General features: G+C 38.8%; 1 protein-coding gene across 2 annotated transcripts in view; it reads right to left on the reverse strand.

Annotated features, from left to right (window-relative positions):
* The window catches only part of Plxdc2 (plexin domain containing 2), a 413,705-nt gene that overhangs the window by 9,610 nt on the left and 386,981 nt on the right, over positions 1-17,114 (reverse strand). The gene's annotated exons all lie outside the window — the stretch shown is intronic.

A 17,114-nucleotide genomic window follows, 5' to 3' on the forward strand; every position in this document is an offset into this window, starting at 1 on the left:
CTAGATGAACCATCGTCATCTTTATCAAATAATCTCATCTATTACATCTTCTGATTCCAGATTCTTAACCTCTACAGCTAGTACAGAAAAGGTCACATATCCATCTTAGTACAGCTCCAAAGATTCTTACTCTAATTTCAGTTAGGATGGCAGAGCTTAGACTATTGCTTGCATTCTCACAGTATACCCAGGGCCCATTCAATTGCCAGAACTTACCTCCGGTTGTTCCCCAATTCTGTACAACTCAGCCTATTTTTTTCTTAGAATCATGCTTTTCTCTTATCCTAAATTCCCTTCTCTGTTGCATACTTGTTTGTTTTTTCCAACACTCTTGTCTTAGCTAAGTGACCTTGCTCCTTTCAAACTAAGGCACCAGCCAAGGACAATACGGGCGATAAACTTTAAACCCCTACCCAGATCTAGCCAATGGTCGGAACATTCTCCACACCTGAGTGGAGAGTGGGATATGACTTTCTCACGTACTCTGGTGCCTCACATTTGACCATGTCCCCTGGAGGGGGAGGCCTGGTGGCACTCAGAGGAAGGATAGCAGGCTACCAAGAAGAGACTTGATACCCTATGAGCATATACAGGGGGAGGTAATCCCCCTCAGGAACAGTCATAGGGGAGAGGAATAATGGGAAAATGGGAGGGAGGGAAGAATGGGAGGATACAAGGGATGGAATAAACATTGAGATGTAACAAGAATACATTAAAAAAAAAAATCCTTTCTTACTTGCAAACACTTTAAAATACTTCTTCCTTCTCCCCTTCCCCTTTTCTTCCCTCTTCTTTTCCCCTCCCTTCTTGCAGCCTTTAGAGGGCCCAGATTGATCTCACATTGGAGACTCTCCTGCCACCAGGCCTAGCTTCCTGAAGTTTTCATTTGTCACCTTTCTTTTGCAGACAGATGGCATATTCTCCTGTGTCTCATTTTGACTTTTCATTTAAGCTGGTCCACTTTACTGATCTGGGAACAGCAAATCCTAGTGTGCTCTTGGCTTCATATCTGAACATACTAATCTCTTCTCTATTTTTCTTTTAGACTTCCTCATTATAATTTCCATATTTCTCACCTGACTTTTATCTTTATCTCTCCCTTTTCTTGTTGCTGGCCATAGACTCAAATGCAACCTGCATCCATCCAATTTCTTACTATCCTGCCTTAAACCTTTTTTATTGTTGGATTTTTGTTTTGTTTTGTTTTTGGTTATTTGAGACAGGATCTCTCTGTGTAGCCTTGGCTGTTCTGGCGTCACTTTGTAGATCAGGCTGGCCTCGAACTCACAGTGGTCAACCTGCCTCTGCCTCCTGACTGCTGGGATTAAAGGTGTGTGCCACCACGCCTGGCTCCCTGCTGAAAACCTTTCCTTCTGATGTTTCTAATTCTCTTACTAGAAAATTTAGTTCGCTGGTTGTTTGGACTCCATATTGTGTAGTTATTTAATGAGCCCTTTCTTTCTCTTTTTACATATCCAATGTGATAATCAGGAGGTCCCTTTCCTCCTGTAGGGAGGAACTGTAGGGACTTTCCAGTTTGCCTACCTTCTTGGAACCTCAGTCCCTCTGTGCACAGTTCCTGGTCTCACAGCAGAAACAGTGACCATTCAAAGGAACTGACCAAAAATATTTTTAGACAGGAAAGTGAAAACACAAACTCTATCTTCACCTCTCAAGTGACTGTTGAATTACCCCATTCCATGTCCTCTGAAAAGACCCAGATTCAGCTCAGCAACCACCTCACACAGTCTCTGACAGATTCTTCTAACTGCCTTTTGAGGGGTCTCAGTTGCCACAAGCACTTAATTGAGTAATAATGTGGTATCAGATAGGCAATTTACTCCAAAGAAAAGTAATTTGCAGTGGGTGTGGAAACAAGGCAGCTAGCTACTACCTAGTTACTACCTTGTGACTGGGCCAACGGATGAGACAATGCTGCTGTCATCATAAATGCTCTGTAAAATCAAGGGTGACTTAGTGCCACTTGCTTCAACAGTGAGACAGGCCAAATTCCCCAAGGAACTGCTCCCATAAAGTTATTTGTGTCGGGAGCACCGATGTGTTTCTAAATCAAGAGAAAGAGACAGCTTTGACTACAGGGACGGTAAAAGGAGAGCTATTCTCTACCCTAAAGTAGTCATCCACATGAATCCACATTTTAACCATACAACTGGAGAACAACCTGATAGGAAGTACACTATTTAAAAATTTAATGTGATGCCTACCAGCCAGACTAGGACAAAAATAGATCTCTTGAGATGATCAGTATATTTTGACATTCTTCAATTTGTGCAACTTTGAATGGAATTAACATGCTTGCACACGTTTTATCTACTTAAGGTTTAATGGTAATTGCATTAATCACACGCAAAAATAATTAGGATAATGATACATATGATACATTGTTTGACTAGAGTAATCATCTTTTTCTATGTATACATACTCAGTGTTTTTTCTTAAAGAAAGCCCAGGGCACTGGAAGGGAAAAGTAGTGTGGCATGTGGGGGCAGAATTTGAGGCGATGGGATGGGGTACAGCTGATTAAAACAGGTGACATGAAAGCATGGAAACTTAAATGAAAACAATTATATATTAAATATATAGTATTTTAAAGAAAAAAGTAGTTGAAACAAGTGTGGTAAAATATACCTATAATCCTAGCACTTGGGAAGTGAAAGCAGAAAACTGAGGTCCAGGTTAGGCCTGGCTACATGAGGTTCTGCATCAAAAGAGAAAGATCAGGAGAAAATCACAGTGGCTAGTATGTGCCAAACAATTACGGACACTGCACACATAGACTCTTCCCAACTCTCTTCTCCATCTTTATAGAAAATTCCCTTTCCTCTCTAATATATGCGGTCCCCATTCTGTGTAATTTTCGTTTCACTTGGTGAAATTTCTGATAGTATGTGACACTACCGTGCTGTGGAATTTGGGCCTGAAAGAACTGCTGAGCACTTCCTGCATGCTCATACACTCCATCAGATGTGTGATCAAGGATGCTGCTCGCCCTGCAGCTGGAGTGGGTTCTTCCTCCTCACTAGCTCACTGGGAGTCCTGGTCAACATCTGTGGCTGTTCTGTTGCCAGGCCAGCCAGGTGGACACTTTGCCTTTTTTTTTTTTCTCTCCCACAGGGATAAGACTATGAATACCTAAGGGAATTGCCTGTGTTTGAGCTTCACAGAATCAGCTGGTTCTTTTGTAAATGTTTCCTATAGGGTTATGATTTTGGCATGCCATTGTTCTGGGTTTTTTGTTTTGTTTGTTGTTGTGGTTGTTGTTGTTGTTTTAATATGTGGATTTGGGAAAGTATGCTACTTCATTCACTGCCAATTCCTAGAATCATTTATTAAGCCTTGCTTTTGATACTTAAAGAACTTTTGTGTTTACCATTAAACCACATTATGAGTGTTACTATCTGATAATTTATAAATTTATTTGGATACAAATGTTACATACAATAGCTTAGTGTTTTATGATTATACTTATCTTTCATTTCTTTAAAAAACATAGTTGTACTTTGCTGAAATGAGACTGACTAAACATATGTACACACACACAGCCCACCCCCCAACACACAACTTTTCTTGTAGTTCAAGAAAAGATATTGTCTTTCCTTAGGAATCACAGAGGATAACTGAAGAGTTGCAGTGTTCTCTTAGCTCCTTTATGTCAAACTTGATATAGAGAGTTTAATAAGCACGAGTGAAGTTTGTGCTTGCTACGAGATTGGATGAGAACAGCCTTTATATACACGATAAAGATGCAAAGATCACTGATTCCCAACAAGACCAGAACGAAAAAATATCAGTGTTAATTTCAGATTAAAATTGAATGCAAATATTTAAATATTCCCCAGGACTACTTGGCAGAGTGTGTGAGGGGGAAGGAAGCAGAGTGGGAGGTGATGCCGGAGTAACCAGAGCTTACTAGGTAAGGTGTGCACAGAGGGGTCTGTCCCAAAGTCACCAAAGCTCTAAAGCAACAATTTAAGAAGTAAGGAAGGAAAAGATAGAAATGGAAAAAAAATCACCAAGTGCCTGATTTGTAAGAACAAAATTCCATACATTTTTCTTCTATCTCTTTGAAGAAACCAAAGCTTTCAACTCTTGATGTCTTAGTAGATTTTAACACATGTGTTTAGAGTGGGGACTAAAGGAACATCAAGGAACAGTGTTCCACGTATTGGTTCTATTCCTGTTATTTCCTGTTTCAAATAACTCTAACGGGGCTTGAGGTACTCTGAGCAGTTATTATTTTAGTAAGTCCCTTGATTTATATCCAGACTTTTCACTAAAGGCAAATGTATTTACCTATATTACAAATTTTCATAAAGATGGAAAAAGCCTTTCTTCAACTAATACTTCAGAAGTAATCTTAATCTCGGCATAGAACTGCTTAGGTATGTATGTTTTATATTTTTTCTTTTTAGGTTACCTAAAAAATAAGATGCCTTCATGTATTTCAATATTTTCTGAAGTATATAATTCTTGGGAGAGGGGAAAACAAAAACATCCTAAATTAAAAAAAAAAAAAAAAAAAAAAAGGATGACATTAACTTCATTCCAGTTAGACTACTTATGTAATGCTTTCCTCCCATCTTGCTTCTTCTTTTCCTGCTTGCCTCTCTCCCTTCCTCCCACTACCTATCTCTTTCAACAGATTCTAAGCTCTCAAGTCTCCATTTCCATTGCTGAGGTTATGGGCATGCAGTGCCACAAGTAGATCTATATTTCTGCCGTCATAGGCGTTAGGCCTAGGGTCTGATCTGTGTTAGGCAAATGCTCTACCAACTGAGCTCTACCACCCACGAAATTGACAAGGCCTTTGTCAATGCTTGAGTGCCTCAACAGATGCAAAGCTTGTCGCTCAGGAAGCACACTGCATATCTGGGCCCTTCTGTTTAGTAGAAGCTTTTAAAAAGGGGCACAAATTCACATCATCAAAGTTTCTCCTTCCAGGTCCTAACAGAGACCTTTCCAGAACAGTCAGATCCATGGCTCATATGAAATTCTTTTAAGAACTAGTTGGGGAGCCACCATGTTCCTCCTTTAGTTATTTCTCCTGGAAATTTCCCTCTATCGTATTCACTTTTTTTTTTTTTCAGATTGGTGGAAGTTTATTGAACGCTGAACAAAAACTGATTGGTCAGACCACAACCTGGATTAGGAAACCAGACTGTGAAGCCTGTCTGTTGCTAAGGCAGGGTTTTTAATAGAAAAAAAAAACATAACCTGGTAACAACCAGGTGTAGGAAGTGAGGGGTTTGGGTGGGCGGCATTACATCATTTTGATGAGCTAAATATAATAGAATTTGTTCTGAGCACAATGTATGCAGGTAGCTAGACAAAACATTTTAAGCTGGTTGGTTAGGATATAGGCTTGGGGACTTTCCAGTTCCCCACTGTTCTTATAAAAAGGAACATATCAGCATGTTGCAGTCTTAACCCAAATAGTACATACAATTAACTGTAAATCAGCCAGAACATACATTTATCATCTGTCGTTTTGTTTTAAGGAGCAAGTATTGAACTATCCTGGTCTCGGGCGTATAGGGCCTGAGAACTTGAACTTAATTTCATCTTATGATAAAAATTGAGAGTTGGAGGCAAAATGGCTTCTGACAGGCTAAAGCTGACAGTAGGTCACCTTCATCACTGAGGGAAGTCAGGAGAGACACTCAAAGCAGCCTGGAGACATGAACTGATGCAGAGGCCATGGAGGAACATGGTTTACTGACTGCTCTTTAGGGTTTTCTCAGACTGATTATTTACACAATTCAGGACCACCTGTCTATGGTGATACAAATGCTCTTCTTTAACTCAGAAAATGCCTTACAAACTTGCCTATAGGCAGTCTGATGGAAGTATTTTCTCAATTAATCCAGATAGATGTTGAAAGTTGATAACAATGAGATATAATAGATACTGATTTACATTCAGAATTTTAAACTCACCAAGATAGGAAAAATGTTTTCTTCAAGGTTGCCAAATACAAACAGCCAAAATGCTGTGAATGTAACATTTATATAGTTCCTGATTGTGTCATGGTTCTTCTTGCTGTATATAGTTTATTGTATACATATGTAATAATATAAATGTATATGTGAAAATATTTAATAAAAAATTGTAATGAGAAAACTGACTCCTGAAATGTTAGATATCTTCCTAAACTATTAGGAAATAAATGATGTTATTTTATATTGACCATTGGGATTCAGAAACCATGTACTCACATGTAACAACTGTTCTGTATGGATAGTGTGCTCGTTAGTTTTCTGTCCAAGTGGCACAAGCTAGATTAATATGGGAAAAGCTAGTAACTCATTTGCTTTCGGTGTGAATTTTAACTCTTAATCCCTCTCTGCCTTGGCTATGTTTCTATGCAATCGGACACAGAATGGACTTGACTGCTTTTAATGAGAGACATCCTGCTCTTCCTGTAACACAGATGCTCTTTTCTAACTGTTATAGACTGGCAATGCCGGAAATTGAACCCAGGCCCTTGAGCATGCTAGTTCACAGAGGAGCTGCAGTTCAGCCCCACATGATGCATTTTTAAGTGCCAGTCACATATTATGAGTGATACATATCGTAATGGCTTTTGACTAAATCCTGATATTCTTTAGACCATCAAGTTGTCCCCACATTAAGTTTATGCACATGCAGGATTCTAGTCTTGTTATGAGCTGCCGAAGCAGAGTGACATGTTCCAAGGGCAGCACCAAATGAGAGAACTAAGAAAACATAAGGCGAGACATGAACTTGGATGTAAAAACAAAACATTGGAAATATTAACAAGGATGAGTTATTCTCACAAAAGCCCTGAGACATCATGTCACCCTGTGATGATGCATAATTATAACAAATTTATTTCTTTTATCAAAGAAAAGATTGTCATTTTTTTTTTTGTAAAGAAAACATGATTTGTACTTCCAAGCCTATGGCAAATATGACCTTGTCACAGAGTCAGTGTTCAAAAATGAATTTTAGCTTTTTTTTTTTTAACTTTATTTTAATTACAGTATTGTTTAAATTAGGAGGGGGGATGGGGAAGAGGTTGGGATTTGGAGGAGAAGAGGGAGGGGATTATGATAGTGATGTAAAGTGAATATATAAATTAAAATAAATTTTTAAAGTTTTAAATAAGATTAAATTATATGAATTAGCTGAAACTTCAGACTGTAGAGGTAGGACTAGTAACTGATATTTCACTTGCTAAAGTTGCTTTTGGTTTGAATTATAAATTACTTTGTTTACACTAAGGTTTTATAGTCTAAGCATCACAAAAAAGTAAAATAACACATGCACAAATGTAAAATGGCTTTGATTAATTGCTTCACATATAATAACAAAAAATCACAATTACTACCATTACTTATAATAAATTTATTCATAGTAATATTTCCTGGATTCTTAATTTCTTTTGATTTCTGAAGCTCCAATTTAAAACTTTAATTTTTTATAGTGTAAATCAAGCATGAATATGTTGATAATTCACATATTTTAGATAGTTTTATATCTATGCCTAAAATGTTATGCTTATGGGTGTGATAGAAAAGTAATTTAATAATGGAATACTTTGCTTAGTACATGGAACAACAATTCCTGTTGAAATTAAAATTTCTATGACCCATTTGCACAAATAGGCTTATTTATTTTAGTGGAGAATGGTTTCCAAAACTCCAAGGAAGAATTACTCAACAGCTGGGACAGTAACCTCCTCCCCCAAATACACAAGCAAGCAGCACCAGAATACCAAAACACATGTCACATGCTGCACCATGCAAGTACCACTCGGGTTTGCAAAGGGTCTCGGGAACTAGAGCTTTTCATTCACCTATCTATGGCAACCTTTCATTTCTCTCTCTCGCTGTCTCTCTGTGTCTCTGTGTCTCTGTTTCTCTCTGTCTCTCTGTTTCCCTGTCTCTCTGTCTCTGTCTCTGTCTCTCTCTATGTCTGTCTGTCTGTCTGTCTGTCTCTCTCTCTCTCTCTCTCTCTGTCTCTCTCTCTCTTTCTGTGTGTGTGTTATGTTTGCATGTGTGTGCACACACCCCCATTTGTATGCCTGGGTCATCTATGTATCTAGTTTCATGGTCTTATCTACCATTAAACCACCACTTTGGAAATAGTAATTAAGAAACACTATTTTAGTTTTGGCAATTTAAGTGAACATATGCCAACAAGTAAAGTAAATTAAAGAATACAGCTATTAAATGAGTCTTATTTTGGTGACTATGTAACAGGTAATCACCACGAACTCTACGTGATGTTTCAAGATACCTAGTGATATACATCCTAAACTTCTAACCTAGTAGAGCAAGAAGTAAGGAAAGATAAACCACAGATCTTGTATAGTGTCGGCTTTTCAGTTTTATTTTAGTGTGTGTGGGGGAAGGTCAAAGGGCAACTGGGGGGACTAGGTTCTCTCTTTCTACCATGTGGGATCCTGGAATAGTTCTGAGGTTACTGAGCCTTCTTACAGGTCCTCTCTTTTTGAAGCAACACATTGCAGTCCATTTTGCTTAGGTTTTGTATAGCTCTGTAAACTGTCACCTACTGATGTTGCTTTATCTTACCCCACTTGCAGGAGCTCGGGAGAACTGAATACCATCTTTTGCATCCTCTAAGAAACATGAAGTAATTTATTTTAGGGCATCATGCCCGCCCCCTTGAGTTTTCTTGAAGACCAAACTAAGAAATATCTTAAGGGCAAAATTCAGTTACAAGAAACATACCACTTTAGGATAAAGAAAGTAAGTGCTGTGGTCCCCCGGAATGGCTTTCTCTATTTACGACACGGGTTTGGTAATGATAGCGCTTTCCCAACTCTCTAGCATTATTCACACAGCAGCTGCAGTGAGATGGCAAACGTGGTAAACATGCTTTCCTCCCACGCAGGAGCAGCTGGGCCCTTGCCTGTCTGTCCCTGGCTTCCTTCCTGGTGGCACTGTGGACTGCCAGGAAAAGTTCAGGGCCACAGCTGCCCGCGTTCCTTCATATTCTCCATGAGGCCTTGTTATTTACAAATGTTTCTTGGGCTAGGGAAGCCACAGAGTATCCAACGGCTCAGAGGACTTTCGTGCAGTGCAGACTGTACACCGGGCTGAGGAGTCCTGAGCTAGACTGACAGCGATGCCATCAGAGGTCACAGGGCCTAAGCAAGAGGCTTAAATCTCTGGCCTCTATTTCTTCCCTGGATTGCACTCAGACATTGAGTTGGGAACACGTTGCTGATGCATGTTTTAGGCACTGAGGATTCTGATCGTTTGTAATGACCTGGGTTTTACACTAACTACAATAATATAATCAGAAATCCAATAAATATACTGTTTTAGGGAACAAGAACCGCCCTCTGTGGTGTTAACACTGATAACTAGGCTGTTGGTTTTTACATCCTCACAAGCACTTATACTGCAGAGTAACATGCAAAGTCTTTATAGGTTTTTAATATACAACTCTGCAGGAAATGCACTTGGGTGAACACGTGGGAAATCCTCATACTTTAGTTTGGGGACGTCACAGAATCTTCCACTTGCATGCGTGCTGAGATTTCTTTTTACTTCAGCATTCTATAGTTTTGTTTATCAAAACTCCTGCACTTCCATGTGAAAGGCTGATATTTTGGTTCTCCAGAAATGAAAAGACTTTCAAAGCACAAGATATATGTTGATTGGAGTATTTTGATACTAATTACTACTAACTGTTTATGTAACCCAATCTTTTACTTAATAAAAAGCCACCCTACCTAGACAAGAAAAAAAAGATAAAAATTGTAAAAAAAAAAAAAAAAAAAAAAAAAAAAAAAGACTTCCATAGATTAGATAAAAACAACAAAAACAAAAAACCAAAACACATGGCCGGCAACATAGATAAAAAAAAATCCAGCCCAAATAAAAACATTAACAAATATTTAAGATTATAGATGAAAGGTAGCTTGATAAAAGTTATTAAAAATAGATAACATAAAATTAAAACAGAGATCCCATGTCTGCCACACTATAAAAGGTAGTTTAAAAAAATTGATATCTGCCCTGCCCCAAGTTAACCAAGGCTATTTTAAAATATAACAAGTGTTTGTGTCTTAATTGATTACTAGTCAAGCCTACAAATAATACTAATAATATAAATAATACATATAATTTAAAAACGTAAATGGCACCGTCTGATGTATTTTGATGCTAATTACAGCTTACTGTCTCTGACCCAACTTTTGCTTAATAAAAAGCCATCCCACCTGGGCAGGGCAGGAGATAGGTGGGGCCAGGAGAGAGAGGGAGAGAGAGAGAGAGAGAGAGAGAGAGAGAGAGAGAGAGAGAGAGAGAGAGAGGAATTCTGGGAAGAAGAAAGATCCCCACCAGGAGAGAGAGAGAGACCTAAAGTGAAGAGAGGAAAGCTAACCCATGAAAGGAAGCCCGTGGCCACATGAAGAACATGAGCAAGTATTTGAGATTATGGATGGGAGGTAGCTTGATAGAAGTTATTAAAAACAAATGACATAAGATTCAGACAGGGATCCCACACCTCTCCTACTATAAAAGGTAGTTTAAAAGATTGCTGTATGTCCTGCACCAGGTTACCTAAGGCTATTTGAAAATATAACATGTGTCGGTGTCTTAATTGATCACAAGCCAAGCCCACAGGTAATACAGATAATTTTAAAAACAATAGACACATGTTTCAAATTTGTGTTTAAGTTTTTTAAAACATTTTTTATTTAAATAATTTATTCAGACGACAACTCAATTGCTAGCCCCTCACTTGTAGCTTCCCATTCCACCCTCTCTCCCTCTTTCATCCTATTCCCCTCCCCTAGACCTGTGACAGAAGGGGACCTCCTCCCTCACTATATGATCACAGCTTATCAGGTCTTATCCTGGTAGCCTGCTTACTTTTCTCTGAGTGCCACCAGGCCTCCCCATGGAGGGAAGTGGTCAAATAGGGGGCACCAGAGTTCATGTCAGAGTCAGTCTCTGCTCTCCACACAACTGTGGAGAATTTGCTGTCCATTGGCTAGATCTGGATAGGGGTTCTGGGTTTACTGCATGCATTGTCCTTGGTTGGTACAGTAGTTTGAGCAGGGCCCCCTGGGTCCAGATCCTTTAGTCTTGATGGTCTTCTTGTAGGTTTCTAGGACTCTCTGTATCCTTCTATTTCCCCATTCTCCCATACCGATCTCACCTAGAGTCCCACTAGAAAGTCCCAGCATCTATCCCAAGTTTTATTGTGAAATTATTTTGCAACTTCTAGGTTTAAGCCAGGGTGCAAAACTTAAGAATAGTAGAGTTGTTTCTCCCTTCTGAGAAGTTTACTGTTTAGGAAAGCACTGCAGTTTAATTTATATATTTTACCGTGTTACTTTATTTTTATCAAAATGTGTCAATAGTTTCATTAAAAGGCTTATGACAATGGCAATCATTTTTACTTCAAGTTATAAACTGAGGCAAGTTTAAAACTAATTATGCAATGTGAAATCTATATCTTATATATTATGTCTGCACTCAATGGTGTGTGACTCCACTTGGTGGGCAGCTCCTGTTCACTTGGTTTAGGGCTGGCACACAGCAGGAGCTCAACAAATAACAAGTAAGTGGCTTAACAAATGGTCAGCATATCAGCCTCTCCTTAAGCTTCTGTGTCTTTAGATTTGAAATTTCTTCCTTCCCCTTTGAAAAAGCAGGTTTTTTTCAAACTTCGGATATGTATAGAGAGGAGCACGGCCTATCCCAATATTCTTTTCCCCTTTCTAGATTATTTTCATAAACAAGCATTTTCCAAGAGAAATGTACAATGAGCCATAGAGATCATTTAAGTCTGTCTAGTGGACACAGTCAAAAGAAAATAAGAGGAAGTTTACAGAGCGGGATCTTGTCCTTTAGCCTAGGCTGCTCTTAAACATACAATCCTGCCTTAACCTTCCTCCTTAGTGACGGAGTGCAGCGACATGCCTTTCGATAATTTGTAATTATTTACACTGTCAATGACATATTTTAAATTCATTGTGGTGTGTGTGTGTGTCTGTCTGTCTGTCTGTCTGTCTATGTAAGTACTAGAAAGGGTGTCACATCTCCTGGAGCTGGAATTACTGCCAGTTGTGAGCTTCTGGATGTTGGTGCTGGAAACTGAATTCAGGTCTCCTGGAAGCGTTATCGAGCCCTCTTAATCACTGAGCTCCAAATTGTGGAATTTGGTTTTATAATTGGAAATGTCTATTTTGTATGATTTTCATTATATAACAATGTTTTCTGTCCTCAAGCCTAGATTTACTTTTGTGCATTTTACTTATAAACTTGAGTTGTCTATTATTTATAGTTATGTATTGTGAAAAATCATCAGAAAACACAGAATTTATGCCTAGAAACACTCGGCAATCATTAAGGAATGTTGGACACAGTGACTCATCCAAAGACATACCAGCTTTCTCAAACTTCGTGAACATTCTTAAAATGCATTTTTATGCACTTGAAGATAATAAACTGCCTTTTAAAGAGTTTTGAAGTACATGTAGATATGTCAGATTTTGATAAAAATAAGTTCTTTTTTAGGAAACAATAAATCCAGACAGATACCAAAAATATAAGCTATCTAGTATAAAGCTGAAAGAAAATACTCAGTCCCAAATTGGCAGGGGATAATGGAGGATTACAGGATTTAAGTTAGTGAGAAAGAGACTGTTTGCCAAGCAATAGAAGAGTGAGAAAGGAGGCCGGAGCTCCTGCACGTGAAGACGAAGATGTAAACCGGATTTGCTTGTCTGACCACAGTTTTTGGAGTGATGGCTTGCTTCATCACCTCATTTCCCTCCAACAAAGAAGATATATAAAAGCTGATCTCATGTAAAAATTATATGATAACTAATGCCTGTGCCTACAAAATGCATAAAAACAGGTACATATTTTCTGCAAGAACAAAATACACACATAATAGCTTCTGTCACTTATCATTACTCAAACTGGAAAATAATAACAACAATAACTACATGAATGAGTGCACACACTTGGGCCATGATTTCGGCAGGATTTATGAAGTCTTTAAACTGTTTAATTCTTTCTGATGATTTTACTTTGGGGAATCCGTTATAAGGACATAGCACATTAAGATATTATTATCCTACATTTAATATTACATTGCACTACATTTCTACTTACAGCCAATGAAGAAAAATCCTGAGCAGGGAAAAGCAGCAAGCAGCACAGTCTAGTAGTTAAGGGTTTGACTTCTGAAGATGGAGCATCTATGCCCGAATTTTGACTCTCACTGAGTAAACAAGAGATGTTGAGTAAAGCATTTAAGATCCATGGCTCAGCTTCCCTATGTCTGAGATAGAGATCATCCTAGGCCAGATGTCTCCATTAGATCTAAATTAGGTAATGAGTGGATCTCTTTCTTTATCACATATGCTTATGAAAGAACTAGTTACAAAAGTAGGAAATGAGTAGTATGCGTTCGGGGAGAGATTTTCCAGAGTGGAAGATTGGTTGGATGAATTTTGGTAAAGGCACACAGGCAGTCACTACATTTACTCTGTGTAACACAGGAAATAAATGCATAACTATTGGTGTTAGATTTCACTACGAAATAGATAGCAGTACACATTGGGTGATTTTTCAACATCGTTGAACTTTGAGTAAATTACTAAAAATAGAAGCACAGAAAACAATTCAAAATGGTTTAATTGATAGTGTGCAATTTATCTCAATTTATGAAATCTGTGGTTGACAGACTAATGGCCCCTAACGATGCTCAGATTGTGAATTGGGAGACCCACCAGTGCTGCTTCTATGGACTAAGGCACATTGTAGACCTTGGACAATGTTGTTATTAGTTGCTCACGGGAGTGAAATGGACTCACCAAGCATCTTAAAGGAGGCAGCAAGGACAGCATAAGCTGTGGTGAGTGAATAGACTGGAATGGTGGAAAGGGAGGCCATGAATTAAAATAGCTGAGAAAAGATTCTCCATGGAGCAATTATGAGCACCTAGCCACACCAATACCTTGACTTGGTGAGGTTGACTTTGAACTTCTGACCTCCTGTACTGTGAGGTAGTCAGTGAGCAGCTTTAGGCCACCAGACTTATGGTCATTAGTTTCAGCATCTAAAGGGAACTTACAGGATGTCTTAGATGGTGAGAGAAAACTCTTTTTGATTTCTTGGCATGTACTGAGCTATTTTGCTCCTGAATTACTTCTTGTGTGCATAATTTAATCAATATACAGCTATAGAATGGCTTTTGCATGGGATAATTGAGAGGCCTTCCAAAGAGTTGATAATAATATAGAAAGATGGAATCAAGTCAGAGTCTCAGTTTGCACTGCAGTAAAATTACAATGTCATCAAGTGAGTAAACACTACATTACATAAAGAAGACATCCAGAAGAAGCTTGGATAGAATAGTAATGGCATTGTTTCTGTATTACCCTACTGTAAATGGCTTTTTCTATTTTTGCCTTTGCACTGTCCTTATTTTCTATAAGTAGTCTCACTTTCATGGTGACAAAGCACATCGACATTTTTATGAGACAGCACTGTACCACGAAGCATGCAATGTAAAATAAGCAATATTGCTATATTTAACCATAGGTGCCAAAATGCTAATGAAATTAATAATTAACATTTGCAGAATCATAAGTCTGCATGTCCCAATTTGTGCAGTCATCATGGGTCTTCAGTTTGGTTTTGAAAACACTGGCTCATTATAATTATGGTGCAGTTACAAAGATCCACTGACCAGCGACTGTCAGCTGCAGGACTGGAACAGGATGATTCGGGGATAATGATTTAAGCAGATTCTAGCAATAACTTCAGAAGAAATGGAAAAAGACGGAGGTTAGAATCTAGAATGGAACACTGAACAAGGATGCTGACGTGTAAGCTCTGCACAACTGATGGTGTGAGGCAGGGTGTGGGGGAAAGAGGATTCGGTTTTCTTTGGGAATAGCCAGTGAGTTCGGCCATACTCCAGTGAGTATAGGAGCAACACAAATTGTACTTTTTTTTTTGGTATCATTCTTCTTCTTTTTGGGGGAAGTGGGGAGGCCACAAGGGTTGGGGAGTGAACCTGGGAAGATTGAGACCTGAGTGTAATCAGAGTGTATGGTGTGAGATTTCTAAATAATCAAGAAAATACTATGTTTAAAAACAATAGGCATAGAACTTGCAGACTTCTATTCACCCTCTATTATATGTAGAAAAGTGAGTTAGTTATTCATGAAACCATGGCTGTTTGCTCCTGGGAGAGTCATTCCACCCTCTTAAGCCTCAGTCTTTTCCTGTGATACGAGGGTATAGGATGAAAGTGACCACAGTATCCCCCTCCCCCCTAGTTCTAATAGGTTATAAATACGTGTGGCTAAAGAAAGACTGCATACAGGGTCAGGATTATAGGCTCTGGCTATTGATCAAGAAGGCAAAGTCCCCAAATGTATACTCCTGGACTTTATAGTCTCAATTGTTGTCATTATACATGTGTAGCTATGAATTAGCTGCAACCACATCCACCGAACCCACACCAGGCACCATGCTGCTAATACACACGCCTCCAGTTGTTTCACAGCATCCTCTCTTTTCATAATGTCAGAACATAAGCTGCAGTGTACTAAAAGGTTCAAACATGCACTGGCTTCAGGCGATGGCAGCAGCCTGATGCCTGGCTAGTCAACTGAGACTTGCAGCTTGTCACTTGTCAGCTCCTTAAGGGATACATTCATAACCTCGGGGGAAGAGGTCCACATTCTTCCAGGAAAATCAGACACATTAAGCAACTTAACAGCTTTTCAGCTAACTGTGAGGCCGGGTGCACGGCCAACCACTGTGACGTGAAATGAGGATGCCATGTCTGGCGTCTGGTATAAATGAAAGTTTACTCTACATTTAAAATTTGTATTTTTTTTCCAGAAAATATTGATAACATGCCTGATTCTTAAAAGAGACGGGTTACTTAAGCCAGATTTAAAGAAATTTATGAGTCTTGTATGGTAGGATAATCAGGCGCACACTGTGCACTAACGCAAAACAGAAAGTTCAATGTCAAAGAAAGGTATGGGTAAAAGAAAAAAAAAAAACAATCAAGTCCACATGTGCTTTCAGGAAGATGTATGTAGAAAGTGTACATGGTGCATGTCATTGAAGGATGCTGGACACCTGAATTCAAGAACCAAGGTGGAAGGAGACAGCTTTGTTGATGAGAGAAATAGAATGAACAGTTTCTGCGGGGATGGGCTATGGGACATTCAGGGTGTATCTGGAGCAAATAAGAGTGAAATATGGTGGTGTGTCCCACCCCAGAGTGGAGAGCCGTGGAAGAAAGATGGAAATAATGGATAGAATCTGGATTGCAAATGCCTTGAATAGCCACATAAGGAGACCACACTTAATTCTGTAGATAAAAGAGCCATTTAGGACTTGGACACAGTTATCTAATTGCTCTTCACTCAGCCATCCCTATTATAGGGGGTCAATGGTAATTCTCACTCTGTTGTTGTGAAAGCATTATAGTTTCTCACTCAACACGTGAACAAGATTCCAAGCTGTTTTCCCACATATTGTGAAGTGAATTCAAATCCGACTCTCACATGTCTGAAAATGCACAAGGGCAGATTCCCTTTGTCACTGTAGCATTTCAGTATTGTGTAGGTCTAGGTAGAGGGGTGTTCCTGTAAGATCCTACCATGACAGTTGCACTTACAAGGGCTCTAGACAACACTCCTGGGCTAAAAAGCAGAATTGGTTATGCTGGGTGCATCTAGTGGTTTTGAGGCTCCCCGTCCCAGCCTTCTAGACCCTTCTGTTTGGCCATGAGCCCTGTACATACTCCATGTTCATTCTGAAATGAGAGCTATATCTAAATTCTGTATAGGACAGAGTAGCATCAAATCAACCTTACTGTGGATATATGTGTATGCATTTATGTAGAAATGAATAAATATATACCCTATACAAAATAGCAGCATCGCATTGTATCTCATTTTTTTATATCTGTCATTTTGCTGTAGAAGTTGTATTTTATGTACGTTTTATGAGCATTTTGGGGACAGATCTACTTTAATGTATTATATACACAGCCAACTTTCAATAGATAATTTATTAAGTCAAGTTCTTTGTCTCCAGGTTAGG

The sequence above is a fragment of the Acomys russatus genome, chromosome 9, assembly GCF_903995435.1.
Source record: "Acomys russatus chromosome 9, mAcoRus1.1, whole genome shotgun sequence".
NCBI lineage: Eukaryota > Metazoa > Chordata > Mammalia > Rodentia > Muridae > Acomys > Acomys russatus.